This window comes from Chiloscyllium plagiosum, unplaced genomic scaffold (assembly GCF_037043375.1).
Source record: "Chiloscyllium plagiosum isolate Xiang-an unplaced genomic scaffold, Cpla_swu_hap1 HiC_scaffold_17, whole genome shotgun sequence".
NCBI lineage: Eukaryota > Metazoa > Chordata > Chondrichthyes > Orectolobiformes > Hemiscylliidae > Chiloscyllium > Chiloscyllium plagiosum.
In genome coordinates this window covers 14,708,913-14,732,879 of record NW_028270155.1, presented here as the reverse complement: position 1 = coordinate 14,732,879, position 23,967 = coordinate 14,708,913, and the positions used below count along the sequence as shown (strand labels likewise).

The 23,967-nt window shown below is 41.3% G+C and overlaps 1 long non-coding RNA gene across 1 annotated transcript; it reads left to right on the top strand.

Moving 5' to 3' along the window:
• Nucleotides 1–407: 407 nt before the first annotated feature.
• Nucleotides 408–19,996, top strand: LOC148147284 (uncharacterized). The gene is made up of 3 exons (XR_015759850.1): nucleotides 408–545; nucleotides 1,786–1,883; nucleotides 19,808–19,996. It is a non-coding gene; the product is annotated as an uncharacterized LOC148147284 (long non-coding RNA).
• Nucleotides 19,997–23,967: the final 3,971 nt, after the last annotated feature.

The following is a 23,967-nucleotide window of genomic DNA, read 5'->3' as shown; positions in this document are numbered from 1 at the left end:
AAATTGGACCGAAGGGTCTGTTTCCGTGCTGTATATCTCTACGACTCTATGATAAGTGCAGTAAAATGCTGCCACTCTGAAAGGTGCCAGCTTTCACATGACACATTAAACCAAGATCCTGTCAGCTCTTGCAGGTGGAAGTAAAAGATTCTAAGACATTACTTTGAAGAAGAGCAGGGTTGTCCTCCCCAGGGTGCTTGCCAATATGTATCTCTCAATTAACATTGCGAAAACAGATGACCTGCTCATTATCACATTGCTGTTTGTGAGACTTTGCTCAAATTGGCTGTCACTTTTCATACAGCACAACAGGGACACTTCAGCAGCTCCAGGATGTCTAATGTTGCAAATAAAGTATTGTTTCTTATAGCATTCTATCTTATAGGTTACCAACTCAGGAAAATAAAGGATAAAAACAAATAGAAAAGCATTTCTGAGCAAGGTCCATAAGTCTCCTTTCTCTGATATCTAAGAAAATCCAAAATGAAAGCAATTCAAGATGACTTGTCTCCCAGTAGATCACATCAGAAAATTGTGCACCCACAGTAAGTACGTTTCCATCCATTAATGGCCTGAATTATTCAAAATGTAATTTGCTGTGGGAATTGGTCACAAAGCTGATCATAGATTGGGATGATATGGTAGCAACATAATGTTGCAATCTCAAGCAGAAGTTATTCTTTGGCCTATTTAGCCTGGGTGGGGGAAGGCAGAAATGATGCAAGTTGGCATAGGTATCCAGTGTGAAATGTACATGTTGTTGTGTTCATGTCATGTCTCTAAAGTAAATTATATATCAAGAAAATGATTGCTGGATTCTTTCTACTGAAATTCACCTTGATGGTAAAAATGCTAAGGAAAATGTGTGCATCAATTGAAAGGATTGTGGTAATTCACTACTCAGGCTCACAACCATGATAATGGATGTTGTTAAATGTCAATTGTACACTACCACCTGATAAGTCAATGATGTCAGAGTGGGAAACAGGGAAACAAAGGGAAAAGGGGGGAGAGATAACAGTGGAAATGGAGTTTGATGAGGAGGAGGGAGACCATAAGTCCATCAACCTTGAATTAATTTAAAGACCCAGCCTCAACAGCTTTCTGCAGTAAAGAATTCCACAGATTCACTACCATCTCAGAGAAGAAATTCCTCCTCATCTCTGTCTTAAATGTGAAGAGAAGAGATTAAAAAAAGCGAGTGCTTTTGACAAACAAAGCAGAATTAGATCAAATTTAACTGTTTCAACATTTATTAACTGTAAACCTTTATTTTATTTGTTCACAGAATGTGGCATCACTGGCTAGGCCAGCATTTATTGCCCAGAAGAAATTCCTCCTCATCTCTGTCTTAAATGTGCAGCTAAAAATCACACAACACCAGGTTATAGTCCAACAGGTTTAATTGGAAGCACACTCGCTTTTAGAGCGATGCTCCTTCATCAGGTGGCAGTGGAGGGCTCAATCCTAACACACAGAATTTATAGCAAAAATTTACAGTGTGATGTAACTGAAATTATACTTTGAAAAATTGATTGTTAAGTATTTCATCTGTTTGAATACCATGAAAGTTTCACTTCTTTCATGTGTAAACCACAAAACCTTTGTTTAAAAGTTGCATTCTCAGGTTAGCTGTTAACAATGGGTGATAGCTAGACAATATTTGAAGATGTGAGAGAAGAGATTTTAAAAAAGCGAATGCTTTTGACAAACAAAGCAGAATTAGATCAAATTTAACTGTTTCAACATTTATTAACTGTAAACCTTTATTTTATTTGTTCACAGAATGTGGCATCACTGGCTAGGCCAGCATTTATTGCCCAGACAGTAAATTGAATCAACCACATTTCTGTGGGTCTGGAGCCACATTGAGGCCAGACCAGGTAAGGATGGCATTTCTCTCCCTTAAGGGCATTAAAGAACCAGATGGGATTTTCCCCAGCGCTCAGCAATAGTTTCATGTTCTTCATTGGATGCTTCATTCTAGATTTTTATGGAATTCAAATTCTATCATTTGCTAGGGTGGGATTCAAACGAGGGATCCCAGAACAATAGCTGGGTCACTGGATACATGGTCTAGCAACAACACAATAATAACATTGCATCAAATATAAGGAAGTACATAAATAGGCGAATGAATGAATGAATTAATTCAAATGATACTCCAGAGGCACAAAAAGAGGCGAAACCTCAGCAGACCTTTCAGTGAAGTACAGACAGACATTTCTAACTTTGGATGGGACCAGAAACCAAATTGGCTCTCTCTGTTGACACTGAATGATCCTTTGAAGAAGATAGTTACCCAATGAAAACCTGGTGTGTTGGAGGCTGAGGTGTGACTTCATAGAGCTTTATAAAATCATGAGAGTCATAGGTAGAATAGCCAAGGTCTTTCCCCCAGGATAGAGGAGTCCAAAACTAGAGAACATAGTTTTAAAATGAGAGGGGGAAAATTTAAAGGGACCTAAGGAGCAGCTTTCTCATGCAAAGGGACACGCATGCATTGAATGAACTGTCAGTGAAGGTGATAGGGGCTGGTACAATTGCAACCTTTAAAAGGCACCTGGATGGGTATATGAATAGGTAAAGTTTAGCTGGCAAATAGGACGAGATTAATTTCAGATATCTTGTCAGCATGGATGAGTTGGAGCAAAGGGTCTGTTTCCATGCTGTACATCCAAATGACACTATGACTGTAAGAGTAGAGATCCACCCCAGAGGCCCTGATCAATATTTTTTTCTTTTCAGTAACATTGCTTAAAGCAAATTATCTTCTCATTATTGCATTGCTATTTGAGGAAGCTTGCTGCATGTTACTTGACTGCAACAGTTTTTAAGTATTTAATTGGCTGCAAAGGGCTTTGTGAAATTATGAAATGTGTCATATTAATGAAATTTATTTCTCATTTTCACATTGTTTCAATACCCTGTTGTGATCCCCACAGAGACTAATAACATTTCAAGAGCGATTAATTTTCCCACTGATCAATTGAATTAACTGAAGGACCGAATTTCATGCTTTAAGATATACTGTAAAAAAAAATTAAAATCAACATAGATCCAACATTGCTCACCCAGCAGCTAATACATCAGACTAAATAAAAGGTGCTTTTGCAATAATTAACTAACGCATTTGAGGTACGTCTCTCGACAGGTTATGCTGTGCACTGCACTTCTGGCAGTTATACAGCATTACAGGAACAGTTCTGAGATATTTCCAGATCTCCAAAAGGCTCACTTGTCCTTGTGATATTAGGATAAAGCTTCCAGTGTCCTTCAAAAATTGTTCCGCTCAGCCTGAGCTTTCTGGATCAAGGGCTCCCCAGCAAGACTGGGTCTGGGTGGGTTACTCTTCGGAGAGTCGGTGTGGACTTGTTGGGTCAAAGGGCCTGTTTCCATACTGTAATGAATCTAAAAAAAAAGACCCACCTCAGTGATGCTCTGTTCATGAAATTCCCGAAAGCCCTTTTGTGTTTTCCCTCCCTTTCAAGCAGTAAATGTGTGGTATTGTTGCTAGACCATGAGCCCAGAGACCTGGGTATTGTGCTGGGGACCCTAGTTTGAAACCCACTTTAGCAAATTGAGTTATAACCAGCATTCTGTCTAGTAGTTAACGCAAAACATTGCTTTCCTTCTTCTTCAGTGTAGTGTGTCTTTCAGTGTGTTTCACAGCTTTTCCTAATGCAACTGACCTTTGATTGTGATGGCATTAAGATGCTCACTTGACATTTCAATCAGTGTCCATTTACAACTCCCAGCCACTACCCTCTCCCCAATTTACACAGGCATATTTCCAAGTTGAAACTTACCAACCCCTTTCACAGAACATTTTGTTTCATCTCACATTAAAAGGAACATTTCAAAACACAACCACCTTGTACAACTTGGTGTTTATAACAATGTTGCTGAATCTAGCTCAATTTTTGCTTCGGCATGTTTGAAGATTAGTGGATGTGTGTTTCTGCCATGGACATAAAGGAAGGCAATCAATGAACAATTGTCACTTTGTTAATATTTGAAATGACCAAGAGCCATTGTAAAAGCATTTATGGTTTATTTCTGTTATCATTACAGTAAAATTAAAACCAAGAAAAGATAGAATTAAATAAGGACGAAAAAATGAGGACTGCAGATGCTGGAGCTCAGAGTCAAGAGTGTGGTGCTGGAAAAGCACAGCAGGTCAGGTAGCATTCGAGGAGCAGGAGAATCGATGTTTGGGGCATAAGCCCTTCATCAGGAATAGACTTGTGGGCCAAGAGGGCTGAGAGATCTCTCAGCCCCCTTGGCCCACAAGCCTCATTCCTGATGAAAGGTTTATGCCCGAAACATTAATTTTCCTGCTTCTTGGATGCTGCCTGACCTGCTGTGCTTTTCCAGCACCACACTCTCGATATAGAATTAAATAAGTTATGTTGCATGTATTGCTAAATATCCTGCACTATTTTATTCTGGAACATTGGGGAAATGGATTTTCATTTCACTGATGGCTCCATAAGTAAAATCAGACACACGGAGGGATCATATGCTTTGTGTACTTTGCAGCTTGACCAAAAAAATCAATGACTTGTCCATCTATTGACACAACTGTATCAGATGTTCAGTTGCAGTATGTGAAACAAGTCTGGTAGGAGGCAGATGGTCATGGTGGAGGGTTGTTTTCAGACTGGAGGCCTGTGACCAGTCATGTTCCACAGGGATCAGTACTGGGTCCACTTTTGTTTGTTATTTATACAAATGATTTGGATGAGAATACAGGAGACAAGGTTAGTAAGCTTGTAGGTGACATCCAAATTGATGGTACAGTGAACAGTAAAGGAGGCTATCTAAGATTACAGAGGGATTGCGATTGGGTGATGAGTGGCAGATGGAGTTTATAGAATCCCTACAGTGTGGAACAAGCTATTCAAACACTGACCATCCAAAGTGCATCCCACCCAGAACCATTCCTCTACCCTAACCGCATAACCCTGTATTTTCCATTGCTAACCCACTAACCTACACATTCATAGAACATAGAACAGTACAGCACAGTACAGATCCTTCAGCCCTTGATGTTGTGCCGGCCTTTTATCTGATGCTAAAATTAGACTAACCCACATACCCTTCATTGTCCATGTGCCTATCCAAGAGTCGCTTAAAAGTCTCTAATGCATCTGACTCTACTACCACCGCTGGCTGTGCATTCCACGCACCCACCACTCTCTGAGTAAAGAACCTACCTCTAACATCTCCCCCAGTGACCTCAAAATATTCCTCCCTTGTGATAGCCAAAAAGTCTCCGGCTATCCACTCTATCTATGCCTCTCATCATCTTGTACATCTCTATTATGTGTCCTCTTGTCCTCCTTCACTCCAATGAGAAAAGTCCTGGCTCCCTCAACCTTTCTTCATAAGACATGCCCTCCAGTCTGGGAAAAACATCATGGTAAATCTCTTCTGCATCTTTCCTATAATGAAGCGACCAGAACTGAACACTGTGAGTAATTTAGCATGGCTAATCCATCTCACCTGCACATCTTTGGGCTGTGGGAGAAAACCAGAACATCCAGAGGAAACCCACATGGAGACAAGAGAACAAGCAAACTCCAGCAGACAGTCGTCCAAGGATGGAATCGAAGCCGGGTCCCTGATGCAAACCACTGAGCCACAGTGCCGCCCTAATTCGGATAAATGTGAGATATTGCATTTTGGTAACACAAACAAGGACAGGACTTATACAACTAATGGTAGGATCTTGGACAGTATTGTAGAAAAGAGAGACCTAGATGTTCGGGTACATAATTCTTTGAAGTTTGTACCACAGGTGGACAGAATGGTTAAGAAGGCATTTTGCCCACTTGCCCACATTGTTCAGACCTTCGAGTAAAGGAGTTGGGGTATCATGTTGAGGTTGTACAGGACATTGGTGAGGCTTCTTCTGGACTACTTTGTGCAGTTCTGGTCGCCCTATTATAGGAAGGACATTATTAAACTGGAGAAGATTCGGAAAAGATTTACCAGGATGCTGCCAGGAATGGAGGGTTTGAGATATAAAAATAGACTGGAAAGGTTGGAACATTTTCACTGGAGCATCGAGGGCTAAGGGGTGACCTTACAGAGGTTTATAAACTCATGAGAAGCATAGATAAGATGAATAACCAAGGGAGGCCTGAATATGGGATTCCAACATTGTTGACAACAGAGACCCTTAAGTGGTCAATTAAGGGTTTTATCCTGCCTCAGGTAGTATTAAACCAGTGGCAATTGAGCCTGACAACATGTGACTTGCACAATAGACAAAACTGTGTGGCTTGCTGTAGAGTCTGGGCAGCAGGGAGAGGGATGGTCATCATGGGTCTCAGTGCTGCCCTCACCTCTGATCCTCCAACCTGGGCTGGTAGATACCATCCCAACAGCAACCAGGGCCTCTCCACTTGAATTAGTACTTTTCTTCAGTATTTACAAATGAGAGGGACCGTATTGTTCAAGAGGAGAGTATGAAACGGACTGGTAAGCTAAAGGAGATACTTGTTAGGAAGGAAGATGTGTTGGGCATTTTGAAAAACTTGAGGATAGACAAGTCCCCCGGGCCTGACGGGATATATCCTAGGATTATGTGGGAAGCAAGAGAGGAAATTGCAGAACCGTTGGCAATGATCTTTTCATCTTCACTGTCAATGGGGGTGGTACCAGGGGACTGGAGAGTGGCGAATGTTGTGCCCCTGTTCAAAAAAGGGAATAGGGATAACCCCGGGAATTACAGGTTAGTTAGTCTTACTTCGATGGTAGGCAAAGTAATGGAAAGGGTACTGAGGGATAGGATTTATGAGTATCTGGAAAGACACTGCTTGATTAGGGACAGCCAGCACGGATTTGTGAGGGGTAGGTCTTGCCTTACAAGTCTTATTAAATTCTTTGAGGAGATGACCAAGCATGTGGATGAGGGTAGAGCAGTGGATGTAGTGTACATGGATTTTAGTAAGGCATTTGATAAGGTTCCCCATGGTAGGCTTATGTGGAAAGTCAGGAGGCATGGGATAGTGGGAAGTTTGGCCAGTTGGATAGAGAACTGGCTAACCGGTCGAAATCAGAGAGTGGTAGTAAATAGTAAATATTCAGCCTGGAGCCCAATTACAAGTGGAGTTCCGCAGGGATCAGCTCTGGGTCCTCTGCTGTTTGTAATTTTTATTAATGACTTGGAAGAGGGAGTGGAAGGGTGGGTCAATAAATTTGCAGATTATACGAAGATTGGTGGAGTTGTGGATAGTGAGGAGGGCTGTTGTCGGCTCCAAAGGGACTTAGATATGATGCAGAGCTGGGCTGAGGAGTGGCAGATGGAGTTCAACCCTGTTAAGTGTGAGGTTGTCCATTTTGGAAGGACAAATAAGAATGCGGAATACAGGGTTAATGGTAGGGTTCTTAGTAAGGTGGAGGAGCAGAGGGATCTTGGGGTCTATGTTCATAGATCTTTGAAAGTTGCCACTCAGGTGGATAGAGCTTGTAAGAAGGCCTATGGTGTATTAGCGTTCATTAGCAGAGGGATTGAATTCAAGAGTCGTGAGGTGATGTTGCAGCTGTATTGGACCTTGGTAAAGCCAAATTTGGAGTACTCACTTTAGGAAAGATGTGGAAGCTTTGGAGAGGGTGCAGAAGAGATTTACCAGGATGTTGCCTGGAATGGAGAAAAGGTCGTACGAGGATAGGTTGAAAGTGCTAGGCCTTTTCTCATTGGAACGGCGAAGGATGAGGGGTGACTTGATAGAGGTTTATAAGATGATCAGGGGAATAGATAGAGTAGACAGTCAGAGACATTTTCCCTGGGTACAACAGAGTGTTACAAGGGGACATAAATTTAAGGTGAAGGGTGGAAGGTATAGGGGGGATGTCAGGGGTGGGTTCTTTACCCAGAGAGTGGTGGGGGCATGGAATGCGCTGCTTGTGGGAGTGGCAGAGTCAGAGTGATTGGTGACCTTTAAGCGGCAATTGGATAGGTACATGGATAGGTGCTTAAGCTAGGACAAATGTTCGGCACAACATCGTGGGCCGAAGGGCCTGTTCTGTGCTGTATTGTTCTATGTTCTAGCATTGCTATTCGAAAGAACCCCAGCCTCTCTGGGGAGGAGGGATTTCCATCCCTAGGTTCCTTAATTCCAGGAAAACCAGGATTGTCAGTGGCTACTTCTTCAAAGTGGTACGCCTTCCAGATGGAGGGAAGTGAGTTCCCCTCTGCTTCTATATGTGCTATATGGGACCAGGAAAAGCAACTATTTGTGACCCATGACCACCCCACCATTCCCAGTACGAGGCGCTTTTCAAGTTTTTTTAATTTCAAAATATACTTTATTCATAAAAATATCTTTATAGACATAAAAAGTCACTAAAGCAGTTTGGTTCTCTATAGTAGCAGATGAAGGAACAAACTGACGTTGGAATTTGACTCTATCCAACAAACCAAAGGTATTTCTTTCTTGCGCAAAATCATATTTACATACATTTGAGGCAGCAGGAGGATCCGATAAGTGAAAGGGCCTCCATTTAACTTCGGCAGAAAGTCTCAGACAGTGGTCTTCCTTCACTGCACCTTGGCAGCAGCTGCCCCAGGATTTAGCGCCTGGACCTGGACCTTAGAATGTGCCAGTCTGCAACACTCTGTTGAGGTCAAGTCCTTGTTTTGGAAGTCCAACAGGTTTCAGGTAGGCCAAAGAGTGTCTTTCACCGAATTGATGGTCCTCGACGCGTAGTCAATCAAGGTGGATCTTGGGAAGAAGAGAAATTGAGGAGTGGAGTGTTACCCCTCTCTCTTCTATCAACTTCTATTACATGAGGGCATGACGTAATTAAGAGAAATTTGTAAACAGGTTGCCTCCTTGCACTTCAGTCGAGCTCTTTAAAATGAAGTAAACATTAAATTACCAAAACCATTAAAGTTCATAATAAATACCTCGAGAATCTTTGATCTATGTCGCACCATATTTAAATCATTACGTGGCCCAAAATCTGTTTATTCTGATACAATTATCACCTTACACCATGCATTATACATCGGAGTTTCAAAAGCCAATTAGACTTGTTGTCCAAGAGAAATCCCCAAATGGGAAGATTGATGCTTTCCTTTTACACAAGAGATACCAGTGAATCCTGAATCTTTTTAAAGAGACATTGATTACTTCCAACCATTCATTTGAGGGATTAATTAATTTATGAACTTGTCATTTCAATTTATTGATTGAGCCTTCCTCCGCACTGGATTTCATTTTGGCCCATGAAAACAGATTCAACCATTATTGTGTTTTATCCAATTGTGCTCTTTGTACTACAATAAAAGTTCAAAAGGTTTAAGGCTGTTGCCTCTTAAGGCATTTACCGGGAAAAGAAAATTTAATTAGAAAAGTGACATTATTCACAGTGGCATGCTCAGGTTTGTTAAAAGGGGAGGGTGGGGAGTCTAAGAGCTAATGTCATGTGGAGTTGCTAGTGCTTTGTGTGAGGAACAGACAGTGTGTTAGCTGCAAACAGATCATTAGCTTTAAAGAATTTTGCACCCTTAATTAGGCAGCATTTGCACATAATGAAGGAATTGTCAAATTGGCATGCTCCATTATGTTATACTAGTCCAAGCAATTTCCGAGTCTGTATTTAATGCACAACTGCATGTTATAGAAATCCCTGACAAAAAACCTGAATGGAATTTTACACAAGAAATGCTCGGCTTAATTCCAAAAAGGGGTAACAGTGTATGATTTTAAATATAAGCTCGGATATCTCAATTTCATTTGTGGCCAGATATCTCTAGTCTGTTCTAAAATATAAAGTATTTCTTTGGTTCCCTTGTACCTTTTATGGAAACTAAACTTGGCATCACAAAATGACAACCTTGTGATTAAATTGTGCTTTGTTTATTGTGTGGTCACTATACTATGCGAGCTGCTCCTCACGATGCAGACTACTACCACTATCTGTCATTGCAGGAAATCGTATGACCGGAAGAGGAATACCATTTTTGGGTCTATCTAGAAGGGTCTCATGTAGTTAATTAGATATTGTTTATTGCATGTTAGAAACTAGTTACAGAGTACTCTGACATGATAATTGTTGTTATAGAGACTTTGAGGAAGATCAAATGTTCTGCCACATGACATTAGCAGTCCACAGAAAACCTGGTCACAGCAAAATCCCACAAGCAACAGTTTGATAACAACCAGTTCATGTGTTTTTAATGTCGTTGATTGACAGAGAATACTGGCTCAGTCATTAGAGAGAATCGTCCAGTTCTTCTTCAAAATGGTGCCATGGACTATTTTATATCCAATGGGTAGGGCATCTCTTTGATGTAACATCTTGCCTGAAAGATAGATTGAAAGTTTGATTTGTTTGATTCCAAGGGGTGGCACGGTGGCTCAGCAGTTAGCACTGCTGCCTCACAGTGCCAAGGTCGAGGTACAATTCTAGCCTCAGGCATCTGTCTGTGGGGAGTTTGCACATTTTCCCCGTACCTGCGTAGGTTTCCTCTGGGTGCTCCGGTTTCCTCCCAAAGATGTGCAGGTTAGGTGAATTAGCCATGCTAAATTATCCATAGTGTTCAGAATAAGTAGGCTAGGTATATTTGTTAGACGTCTAGAGTAATCAATGTTGGGAAATGGGTCTTGGTGGGCTACTCTTCGGAGTGTCGGTATGGACTTGATGGGCCAAATGGCGTGTTTCCACACTGTAGGGATCCTAATTCTAAAAGTGGTCCCAGCATTCTGACCTGGAAGTGAAGCCAGGGTCCAAAGGTTAAAGATCAGCCTCCGAAGTGTGACATCCATTATTCTCTGTAGTCCAGCTTTTAATTATCCGGACTGCATATCAGACAAGGTTCAAAATCAAGGTTCAAGTCTCCAATTAGAGGTCTATAACTAAGATCAGAGGGGAGAGCAGGGAGGAAGGGCAACATGTGCATGTGTGTGTGGGTGTCTGTGTGCACTATTGACATCATGAGTAGAAGATGCCAATGTAGCAATTCAGAAAAGCGATAAGAGATTTCATTTACATGATGGAAGGCAAAATATTTATTTCTACATGGAAAACATTGTAGATTGGCCCTTATCCTAGTGAATAAACAGCAACATGATGTTGCCAGTCCAACAAAGGTGCAGATTAAATGTTCAAAGTTAGACAAAGTTCACAAGTAACATTGATGATAAGAACCATCCTGGGTTAGTTCCTCTGCTATGCAATATGGTGCATTAGTAATGTAGATTGAAATGGCATGAGTGGTTCATATTTGAGACTTTTCTCCTCAAAAGTTGCAGAGTCACTGACCTGGCTCATGCAGCTACATGGAGGCAGTCAGCCAAGCCGAAGCATCTATCCTTTGAGAACACTTGTCAGCAGAGTGTTACTGTAGCTATTTCAGTGGTGAGCTAAAGAACAGCACTGACAGAAACCAGGGAACAAGGGATTCCTGGTTCAATGAGGCCCAGAAAGGGTGGTAATGCAGGATAAGAAAGATGTGCAATTATACATAATGTCTACAGGATGCCACAACACACTTTACAACCAGTGAAGTAATTCTAAATTGTAATAATTTAGTCATGTGGGAAACACACCAACCAATTTGTACACAGTCAGTTCCTGTAAACAGCAATGGGATGATGAGCAGACAATCTGTTAGTGATACTGGCTGAGGGATACGTACTAAGCAGGATACTGGGGAAAATATCCCAGCTCTTCTTCAAAGTCTGCCACGGGAATGCCAACAGCCATCTCAAAGGCAAGAATGTGCTGTGATCAACACTAACCTTTGAGTTCAGGTGTAATGCCCCACTGTCAATTTTCACTTAACTACTTAATGTGTGAACAATTGGCCAAGTGGAGGGACTGATAGAATAGAACTCAACTAGACAAGGAAGCAATACCTTTCAGCAGAGGAAACAAGTAGACAAAATAGGCAAGTAACAAAAGGAAAGAAATCTAATTAAGGCTCTTCCCAATCGAACAAACCTATACACGGCAGTGTTTTTATGATGGATGGTTTAAAATCTCCTAGTAGTTATTTCGACAACTATGTCAAACCTTTTTTATAATTAAGTGCTAATGTAGGAAGTGCCATTTTATTATATAGTGAATACTGCAATAAATCTTCCCAATTTTTTTTATCATTTCAATTTAATTAAATTAAATTAAAATTTTAAAAAATCTAAAAATTACACAGAGCCACTCTCGGACATCACATCATCTATTTCATCCTCTATCCCAGACTTTCAGCTGGAATTACAGGAATGATATGGTCAGAGATCATCGTCAGAATTAGATGTGGATGTAATAATAATTGCATCCAAGAATGCATGAGGTTGGGAGTGGGGTTAGGGAAGGGGGAAAGGAAGATGTTGACAGAGGGATCAAGAACAGTAAACCCAGCAAACATCCACAAATTGTGAAGCATAATCATAGTTTTTTTGTTATCAGAAGAAATTAAGTCAAGAACTCCCAGCAGCAACTACTCAGGTTCTCAACTGGTACAGCTCTCAAGGCAGTGCTTTGGTTCAGTTGGTCTGTTTGCCCGATAGGATGCGTCATTGTTTGGATTCTTCTGCGACTTGTGGTGAAGATGATCCTGCCCCTTTTGCTGGAAGACAGTCACATTGCTTTCAATAAATCTTAATCTCTTCCCTTTTGGGTGCGACAGTAAATATAGTCAAACAGTCACTTGGTGCCACTTCTGACCTTGGCACCAATGTTCCTGCAGTGTAAGGTCAGCAGGAAGGACCTGCCAATCAATTAATCTTGACTGCAAAGTGTTTGCATGTCAAATGATGTCAATCTCTCCAGTATTAGAATAACCTTCTGACACACACTGTAATTTTAAATAATCCTGCTGTAGTCTTGTGAGAAATATTTCAAAATAAGTTGATGAAAATGAAAACATCCTTAAACCAGTGTGATACAGTCAACATTATGGAGATGTGGCTACAAGGTGACCAGGGATGATAACTGAATATCCAAGGTGTATTTAGGTTTTCAACAACAATGAAAAGGAAGTGGCGAGCACTGCTGGTTTAAGCAAATTAATGCAATGGTGAGGAAAGATATTAGTTCCAGTAAAGGGAGTCTATATGAGTAGAGCTTAGAAACACCAAAGGGCAAAGAAAAACGCTGGGGGAGGATTGTGGAGGGAAGGTACATCGATCCAAAATGCAATGACAATGAAGAAAACATTAAACAGGAAATTAAAGATATAATCAATAAATCTATAGCTGTAATTATGGATGACTTTAATCTATATATAGATTGGATTAGTCAAATCAGTGACAATACCATAGAGGAAGAGTTCCTCAAGTGTGCAAGATGTTTTCTATGACAATACATCGAGGAACCAATTAAGGAATAGGCTATCTTGAACAGGGTAGTACACAATAAGAATAGAATAAACAACAATCTCGCCATGAGTTACTATAGTGACATACAATACTTCTTCAAGATGGAGAGTGACATAGTTGATTCTTGGACTAAGGTCCAAAATATACATGAAACTACTTTGGCACGACACACAAGTTGACTATGATAAATTGGGAGCTGGAAATGTGTTGCTGGAAAAGCGCAGCAGGTCAGGCAGCATCCAGGGAACAGGAGAATCGACGTTTCGGGCATAAGCCCTTCTTCAGGAAGGGCTTATGCCCGAAACGTCGATTCTCCTGTTCCCTGGATGCTGCCTGACCTCCTGCGCTTTTCCAGCAACACATTTCCAGCTCTGATCTCCAGCATCTGCAGACCTCACTTTCTCCTCTATGATAAATTGGGAATGTTACTTAAAGGGATAATGACGCATATGCAATGGAAAATATTTAAAGTGTGCATGGAGGAGCTGCAACAATTGTTCATTCCTGTCTGGCACAAAAAATAAAACCAGAAAGTCGGCTGGACCATAACTAAAAAGGGAAATTAGGGATAGTATTCAATCCAAGGAAGAGGCATACAAATTGGTGAAAAATACCAGCAGATGACAGGGAGTGGTTTAGATCTTAGCAAAGGACAAAAGGATTGATTAAGAATAGAGTACAAGAGTATACATGTGGCGAACATACAGATTGATTGCCAAAGTTTCTATAGATATATGAAGTGAAAAAGCTCAGTGAGGACAAATGTGGTAAGAAACCTGGGAAGTTATAATCAGGAACAAAGAGATGGCTGACCATACATGGGTCTTGTCCTCACAAAGGCCATAGCTAACATTCCAAAAGTATTGAGGAACATGGGTTCTAAAGAGGGAGAGGAAATGAATGAAATCAGTATTATTAGGGAAAATTATTGGGAGAAATTGATGGAATTAAAGGCCCATAATATCTGAGGGCCCAATAATCTATATGCCAGAGTAATTGATGAAGTAGATCTAGAAAGAATGGGTGCATTGGTGGTCACCTTTCAAGATCTAATAATCTCTGGAAACTTTCCTATGTATTGATGAGTTGCTGATGCAAACGCAGTATTTAAAAAAGGAGGTAGAAAGAAAACAGGGAATGATAGACCAGTTACCCTCACATCGATGGTGGGGGGGAGGGGGGGGGGGGGGAATGTTAGAGTCCATTATGGAAGATTTAATAGTCGAGTACTAGAAAGTCAGTGGCAAGATTGGACAGATTCAGTACTGGTTTATGACAGGGAAATAATGCTTGACCAATCTTCTGGAGCTTTTTTGAGAATGGGACAACTAGAGTTGATAAAGAGGGTCAATGGGTATGTTTTACTTGGATTTTCCGGTTTTCAGTAAAGTCCCACATTAAAAATTTGCATGTAAAGATTAAAGCAGATGGGATTGGAGTTGTCTTATGATATGAATAAAGAACTTTTTGGCAGACAGATAATGAACAGCAGGAATAACCAGGTCTTTTTCTGAATGGTAGGCAGTGACTAGTGGGATACCACAGGGATTAGGGCTTGGATGGCAGCCATTCGCAATATAGATGATAGAATTAGATGAGGGAATTAAATGTAATATCTCCAATTTTATTGGTGACATAAAGCTTGGTGGGAGGGTGAATTATAAAGGTGGATGCAAAGATGTTTTAATGTAATTTGGACAAATTGAGTGAGTCAGCAAATGCAAGGTAAATAACGTATGACGTGGATAAACTTGAGTTATCTACTTTAGCAGAAAAGAAAACAGGAAGGCAAATTAATACCTGAATGGCAATATATTGGGAAAGTGAGAGATGCAATGAAAGCTAGACTTTGTACACCAGTCACTGAAAGTTAGCATGTAAATGCAGCAGACAATGAGGAAGGCAAATGGTATGTTTTGCCTTCCTTGTGAAAGGATTCGAGTACAGGAGTAGGAACATCTTGCTGCAGTGGTTCAGGGCCTTAGTGAGATCACATGTGGAGTATTGTGTGCATGTATACTCTTCTTATCTGAGGAAGGATTAGAATTAGAATCCCTACAGCATGGAAACAGGCCCTACGGCCCAACAAGTCTACATCGACTCTCCGAAGAGTAACCCACCAAGACCCATTCCCCTACATTTACCCCTGACTAATAACCTACACTATGGACAATTTAACATGGCCAATTCACCTAACCTGCACATCTTTGGATGGTGGGAGGAAACCAAAGGAAATGCACACAGACACGGGGAGAAATTGCAAACTTCACACAGACAATCGCCTGAGGCTGGAATCAAACCCAGGTCCCTGGTGCTGTAAGGCAGCAGTGCTAACTACTGAGCCACTGTGCTGCCCAAGGGGGCATTGAGGAAATAACAGAAGATGGTTCTAAGATGTTATGGAGAGAGTGCAGTGAAGATTCACCAGGCTGATTCCAAGGATGATGTATGAAAAGAGATTAGATCAGTTTGGACTATATTCACTAGAGTTTCAAAGAATGAAGGGGAACCTCATAGAAACCCTTACAATTCTCACAAGACGAGATAGGATAAATGCGGGAAGAATTGTTCCCTATGCTGGAACCAGTGATCTCTGACAAAGGATGGGCCATTTAGGACTGAAATGAGGAGAAATTTCTTCACTCAGGGAATGGTGAGGAATTTTCTGCCACAGAAAACAATAAGGCTATAACTGTGATTGTTTTCAAGAGGGAGTGATAGTTTTAAATGCTAAAGAGATCAGAGGGTACGGGTAGAAAGGGGAAGAAAGTGAGGATTGTAGATGCTGGAGATCAGAGTCAAACAGTATGGCACTGGAAAAGCACAGCAAGTCAGGCAGCATCTGGGGAGCAGGAGAGTTGATGTTTTGGGCATAAGCCCTTTATCAAAAAGGGAGAGCCAGGTAGTGAGTTGGGAAATCAGCTGTGATCATATCAGATGATGGAGCAAATTAAAGGGGCTGGACTGGCCGACTCCTGCTCCCATTTTCAGTGTAATTAACCTTGCAAGGGGAAATGTCATTCCTCTCAGCCTTGAATTCAAAGTTTAATCGGCACTACTTTGAGACAGATCAGGAGGATTTCTGTCATATTTTATCCACTGTTTACCCTTCAACCAATTCTGAAAACGACAAATTAACTGGTCAGCTGTGAGAGCTTGCTGAGTAGAAATTTATTGTGAGATTTCCTAGATTACTGCTGCAAATATACTTTGGTGGTACCTTTTAGCTACAAAGTGCTTGATACAACTTATAACTATGAAAGGCCCATTGCAAATCTTGATTATTTACTAGTGGAATTGCACATGTAAGCTTTATAATTTTTATTTTTCCTCAAAGTCCCCAAACTATCCTAAGGGAACATAACATTGTTGGGTCAATTGACATGATACAATTCTGTGATATTACTCCAATATCTTTACATATTTCCACATGTCTAGTCAGCTCTGAGAGACAGGAATTTCTTTAATCTATTAGGTAGAAAGATTCATTGACTAGAGCTACTTTTTAAAGCTTTCCTGATCATGAAGTCCTCATTCCTTCTTTAAGAGGAAGGACTAATCACCTGAGTGGTTGTTCAAACAAGGTTGTGTACTGTTTACCAACCAAAAAAACCAAACAGCAGCTGTGGTAAGCAACCTGGAGAGGAGGAGGTGGTACAGAGTGGAAGTGACATGGGCGGTAACCACATCATGATTGTTATGAATGGAGCCTGTATACTTCATGTTTATACAGCAGCACTGGGGAACGCAAGCTAGTCCAAAGTAATTAATGATCGGCTTCTCAAGTATTACCCAGATCCAATTGATAGCAGTATTACAGATCACATAAAGTATTTTTGTTTTTCCCCTGCCAATTTGCTCCCTTGCTCCATCGGAGTCAATAGTTCCTCTTGTCCTTAAGCACCTGGTGTTCTCTGGTCCAGGATCTTCTTTGGAAGAGCAGGGTAAGGAAGGATGGGAGGAGGCTTGAATAAATATTGGAATGGAGTGGTTGGGACAAATGTTCTTTTTCTCTGCTGGATATCCAATACAATCTTCACATACATGCAAACTCCATCAGTGATCATAGAATCCCTACAGTGTGGAAACAGACCCTTTGGCCCAACAAGTCCACGCCAACCTTCCAAAGGGTAACCCATCCAGACCCATTCCCCTCCTCTGTTACTTAACATTTACCTAACGTACACACCTCTAAACACTATGGGCAATTTAGCACAGCCAATTCATCTAACCCACATATCTTTGGACTGTGGGAGGAAACCAGAGCTCCCAAAGGAAACCCATGCACTCACGGCGAGAATGAGAAAACTCCACACAGATAGTCACCTGAGCTTGGGATTGAAGCCGGGTACCTGCAGTATGAGGCAGCAGTGCTAACCACAGCGAGCTTTGAAAGATTCTGTTTCAGGGAGCAACTCAATCAAGCCTCCTTTCGTACTTACATACTCAACTGATAGATGCACATCTGCAAAGTCTGTAAGGATTTGTTGACTGGGGATTGGGGACAGAAATCTTTCTGTTGTACCCTCCCTAACCCTGTTAAGGCCATCAACATTTCATCGCTCTTCAGCTTGCTGGGATTGACCAGTTGAGCTGAAATAACTCATCCTTCTCAATTGGACTCCTAGATCAGAGAATACACGGCCAACACCAACCTCATTTCAGAAATCCTGATCCATCTGTTAAAAGGAAGAGAGAAGGGTAGAGGTCAGATGCAAAGAATAGAAAGTGGAAGATGCAGATTAGAAAAAACAACAGAAGGGAAAGATAAAGGAATATGGGAGAGGCATATGGAGAGTGTAAGACATAGCAGAGAGGTAGAGAGGAAGACAGAGACAGAGCATAGACAGGAAATAATGAAAGTGAGATTTGCATGAAGTAGGAAGGAATGGGGACCAGTTGGAGAGACAGAGAGAGAAAAATAGAAAATAATTAAGTTTAGGTGAGACAGAACCATAAAGTATGGTTATCGTATAGAATGGAGTCCGTGTTTGGTTCCAAGGCGGAAGATGAGGCGCTCTTCCTCCAACCATCATGTATAGAATGACAACAACAGTAACAACATAGTAAGATAAAGAATGGTAGATGGAAGGAATTACAGTGTAGAACACAGAAATGTTCAAAAAAAGAGTGAGGTAAAGAGTCAAACTGAAAATTGACAAAAAACTGGCCTTGAGCAACAACGTAGAAGATCCACTAGCTTCAATAAATAATACATCCATGTAATTGCTAATGGCAAAGCGTACAATACTATTAATGATTTGAAGTGGATTTCAGTGACGAAATGTCATTTTCTAAATTTACGCATTATAATCTACCCCTTCTATTCTCTAAAATAAAGTTATTCTAATCTGTATATTTTGATATGAGAGCACATTAATCACTGTCCTGTAATTCTGAACTGTTAAGTTTGAGAAATTCCTTCTGAATTCTACACTGGTTTAATCATATGTATATCATCCATTACCAACCACCTTCTGAAAGAGTTTCATTTCAGCCTAATAACAGGCATTTTAATTAAGAGTTAAACTAATCAAGAATGGACTCACAACTCGTAACATTCGCCTGTACCCCTGTTTTTGTTTTTGCTTCTGTTTACCTATTATTTACCTATCTATGGCACTTAACTCTGTGATCTGCTCGTAAGACAACATTTTTCACTGTGCCTTGGCACACGTAACAATAAATTCAATTCATATTCAAATTAAATGTAACAGAAAATCAGAGATTGGCTGGATGGAAATTGCAAACAAAGAGACATTCATCTCTCTTTGATGATAGGGTTTGGGCTTATATGTGAATAAATGCTAGAGTAGGCAATGGCCCGGTGGTATTATCGCTGCACTACTGATCCAGGGACCCAGTTAATGTCTAGGAGACCTGTGTTAGAAGCTCGCCATGACAGATGGTGGAATTTGAATTCCATAATAATCTGGAAATAAGAGTCTAATAATAACCATGAAATCAATAAAAACCTGTTTGGTTCACTACTGTTCTTAGGGAATGAAACTGCTGATCTTACCTGGTCTGGCCTCCATGTGATTCCAGACCCACAGCGATGGGGTTGACTCTTGATTGTCCTTTGGGCAATTAGAAATGGACAATAAATGCTGGTCTGACCAGTTATGCCCTCATCCTGTGGATGAATGAAAAAAAAATGATCATGCAGATATTTGTAATTCATCTCCAATACTGAAGTTAGGATGTGCATTTTAATGAGACGTTGGGAGCAATTTGCTCTTGTATGGCTATCTGTCATGGCAGATCTGAAAGAGGGTGTACTTGTATGTGGGTGGGGTGGGGAGGCGGCTTTCAGTTTCTTTCACGCAACTACATTCTTTCAAGGTCATAGTATGTGCAAGAAAGGATACAGCACTAAATTTTATCGGCAGGCACAGAGTAAGTTCTCTCTTCCCCTTGCCACCACCTTCCAGTTTCCAGACATTGATGCTTCATGTTTCCCTCTGCAGCTTCCGAATCATCATCACAGATCTGAGGAAGATTAGGAAGACACCCATCCGTCAGAATCCTCTCTCGCAGCCCCACTCCCTGCACTGAGGAGGAATAGCCAGTACCCTCAAAGGAAGCATTGTCAAGGAGTTAAGCCCCCTACTCCCACTATTCTCCCAATTCTACCATCCAGGAATGCCGATGCTTCCACTTTGGTGGGTGATGTACAGAGAACAACTTCAGAATCACACTCTGGTGAACACAGCACTGGCAAGGGCACAGAGCTAGAGTTCAAAGAGGTGGCTCTCTTTGGAGTGGTCAGTGTCTCGCTATGGACTGATGGAGATTAGGCCCCTGCTCAGCACAGGAGGGACAATGAATCTGCGGAGTTGGTATGAATAAGTGGACAGAGAAGAATAGGCAGGCACTGGATTATCTGGTAGAGATGCCAGAGATCAGGTCCTACCTGGTGTCAAAGGAAGAAGGACCCACCTACTCTCTGTCTGATGCCATGGCTCTAGCATGCAAACATTTTGCTGCCTATTTTGAACAGTGGTGGCCAACATGGAGAGCCAGGCCAGGATGTTTTTGCTGGCTGGGGAGTCGAGAGCCAAGGGGTGCAATTTTAAAATAAGAGGCATGCTATTTAGATCCAAGAGGAGGAGAAATTATTTTACTCAGACAACGGAGAGCCTTTGGAATTCTCTACCCCAAAGGGCTGTGGAGCCTCGGCTTTTGAGAATGGTTCAAGTAGAGATTGACAGTTTTCTGATTCCCTGTGAAGTAGACGGTAATGGGGATGGGATGTGTGGATAAAAGGCATTACAATGTTTGATCAACCATGATCATTTTGAATGAATGGCCTACTCATGCTCCAATGAAACCTGAACTGCCCAAAAGTTTCAACCATGTTCATAGCTGCCATCGAGAGACTGATATTTTGCCTCCAACCCAATCAAAGCCCTCCATCCATATTGTTCAAGGACCTGGACAGGCCATGAAGGTTTTGCCCACTAACTGAGGCTCAGTGGATCACATGGTATGTCTAGGAGCAGTGCAGGAACTTCACACACTGCCCTTATTAACATCTCTGACTCAGCTTGCATTTACGAAAGCTGTTTAAGAACTTGCTTGCCTCAATGGAGTCAATAGGATCATATCCCTGATACTTTCCCACAACCCCTTTCTTTTCCCCTTCCCTCCAATCAAAACTCTTGCTTAAGTCACGCATGCCCTACGCAGGAATACACGATCTAAGAGCAAATATAGGCCATTCGGCCCCTCCACTATTCAGTGAGATCCCAGCTGATCCCATTGTGGCCTCAACTCCAAATCTTACCTTATTCCCAATACCTGTATACTCCCGTGTTAATCAAGATTCCATCTCGCTACGTTTTTAAAATATTCAACTACTCTTCTTCCATCACTGCCTGGCAAGAGTACTCTGAAAATATGATCCATAAAGGACAAAAAAAATCTCCTTATCCTGTTTTAAATTGGAAACTCCATTTTTATGAATGGAGTAATAGCTATAGTTTCTCTCACAAGAGGTAACATCCTCTTGGCATCTGCCCTGTCAAGTTCCCTCAAGATTCTTAGAATAAAGGAAAGACCTTTAGAACAGAGATAAAGAGAAACTTCTTCAGCAAGAGACTCGTGCATCAATGGAATTCATTGCCACAGAAGGCTATGGAGGCCAGGTCATTGAGTGTATTTAAGACTGAGATGGATAGATTCTTGATTGTCAAGGGGATCAAAGATTACAGGGAAAAAGTGGGAGAATGAGGTTGAGAAACTTATCAGCCAAGATTGAATGGCAGGGCAGACTTGATGGGCTGAATGGCCTAATTTCTGCTCCTATTTCTTATGGTCTTATCGTCTTGTCTTATGGTCGTATCACTACTCATTCTTCTGAGCTGCAAACCATACAGGCCCAATCTATTCAATCATTCCTCATTGGGCTAGTATTCAAAAGGGGTCTGAATGGACAATCATCTGACTCAGAGACAGGGAAAAAGAGATGAGAGGCTTGGAGTTGAGGAGGAATAGGGGAGGCTTGTTCACAGAAGCACTATGAAGAGTAGTGGAGAAACAGGGAGTTGGATGAAAGACAAGGATTGCTTATGAGACTACGAGTTATTTCTTGTAACTTGTCCAGAAGTGCTGAAGAAATATCAATGTTTTATCTCTCACCACCTGTAAAGCTCACCAGCTTTCTCGTTTCCTGTCTCTCCCCATACCCAGCTTGTAAAAAGTTTCTGTCAACATGACATTTTGCTCCAAAGTAAAGAAAACATTACGTTTAGCGATAGGAACACATTTGAGTTGTCTCCTTGCCAGCTATCGTGAACTCACAGTCGATCTCTCAGTGTAGCAGCAGCTGAGAAACTACAGATGCCACAAGCCTTGGGCTGTTAAATGATCCAAATTAATAGACAAATGAAAGATACCCTTATTTAGTCAGAATGAGAGAAGTGAACCCAAATGCCTGTACCCAGGAGATCATCTTCCGATGTTGCTTTCCTCTAGGTGGCTCTGACATACTGTCAGCCCCTAATTTGTGCATGCGTCCATCATCCAATGAGCCATTGATATAATATCTCTGTGGATATAATGATTAATGCTCAAGATGTGACTGAAACATGATCCCAACATTATACGCATACAATTTTACCCTGGCCTTCAGGCATTTCTATTGGCATTCCAGTGATTGGCCATATTAACCCTTTGGAATCCTTTGTGCCTCCAATATTTTCTATTTTATTTGCTTGTGGAATGTGGTGGTCGCTGGCTCAGTCACCATTTTTTGGCCATCCCTAATTGAACTGGAGAAAGTGGTTGTGAGCTGTCTTCTTGAATTGCCTTACTCTTTTGGGTGTAGGGTCACCCACAGTAAGAAGAACGTTTCAGGACTTTGACCCAGTGACTCTGAAGGAACTGCAGTACATTTCCAATGGGGAGTGGCGTGGAGGGGAACTTGCATTTGAGACATATAAACATAATATAAATATAACAGCCAGATTGTCCTTTTTGATGCTGATTGGAACATGGGAACTAGGGTAAGCCATTCAGCCCATTAAGTCTGGCCCAGCATTGAGTACAGGATTGGCTGTATAAACAATTCAATGGTGTTCCCATTAATTTTCTGCCCTTGTCTTTCCAGATGGCAGAGGTTTGAAAAGTACTGTCAAAGGAGACTGAGTGAATTATTGCAGTGCATCTGATATGTACTACACACTGTTACCACTCAGCATTACAGAATTGCAGAATTTGTGCCTTGCAGAATAAGACCATTTGGTCCATTGAGTCTGTGCCAGCTCTCCACTTGTGTGAGACACTCTTTTCCTATGTCGAGGTTAGCCCACCTGAGACAGAGACATTCAGTTTATGAATGACCCATCTCCTGAACCTTTCACAAAACATTCAGACATCTCCTGTGCATTTATTTGGGTGTAGATCAAACCACTAGACTCAACCCACCTGAGGATGCCAACTGAGTAGAGAACTCCATCAGCCATTATCTAAACATTTCCAACTAGTGGACCTGGAATCAGCTTACTATCAGCATGTTCAGTTAACTGGCCAGTCCATAAGAGAACATCCAGTGATGATCAAATTAACTTTTTATATGTTTTACAGAACGACTGTGAGGGACAGTCAACGTGAGACCAGCAAAACCATAAGTGGGTCCACTGTCTCCATCCATCTTGTAATCTTGTGCGTCGCCAGCTTTTTGACCAGCTGCACATCAAAGGCAGTGTCTTAAAAAGAAACTTAGCAACTGCTGAGTCCAAAAGAAAAGACAGATAGTGGCTGTCAATGTCCTTAAAATCATCCTAATGCAGAACCTGGAGAGAACATTGAGCCCAATCTGAAACCATCCACATCATCACCATACAGGATCGATATGTACTTGACTTTTGTTTGGACTCTTCAACAATTTACCCATCCCATTTGTAACTTTTTGCACATTGGCGCATGTGTTGCATCTACTCGTGGAGAGCTTTCTAAATTAGTTTTGTTCCAATCGGATGTTAACAACAATAAATACTGCTCTTTCTTTGTTAAGATTTTAAAAGACTTACAGAGGCAGCACCAAAACAGTTAAACACCTGCTGAATTGGAAAGTAAATCCTTTACAAAGCACACTCACTGTCAACTGAAAGGATGAAAAATAAGA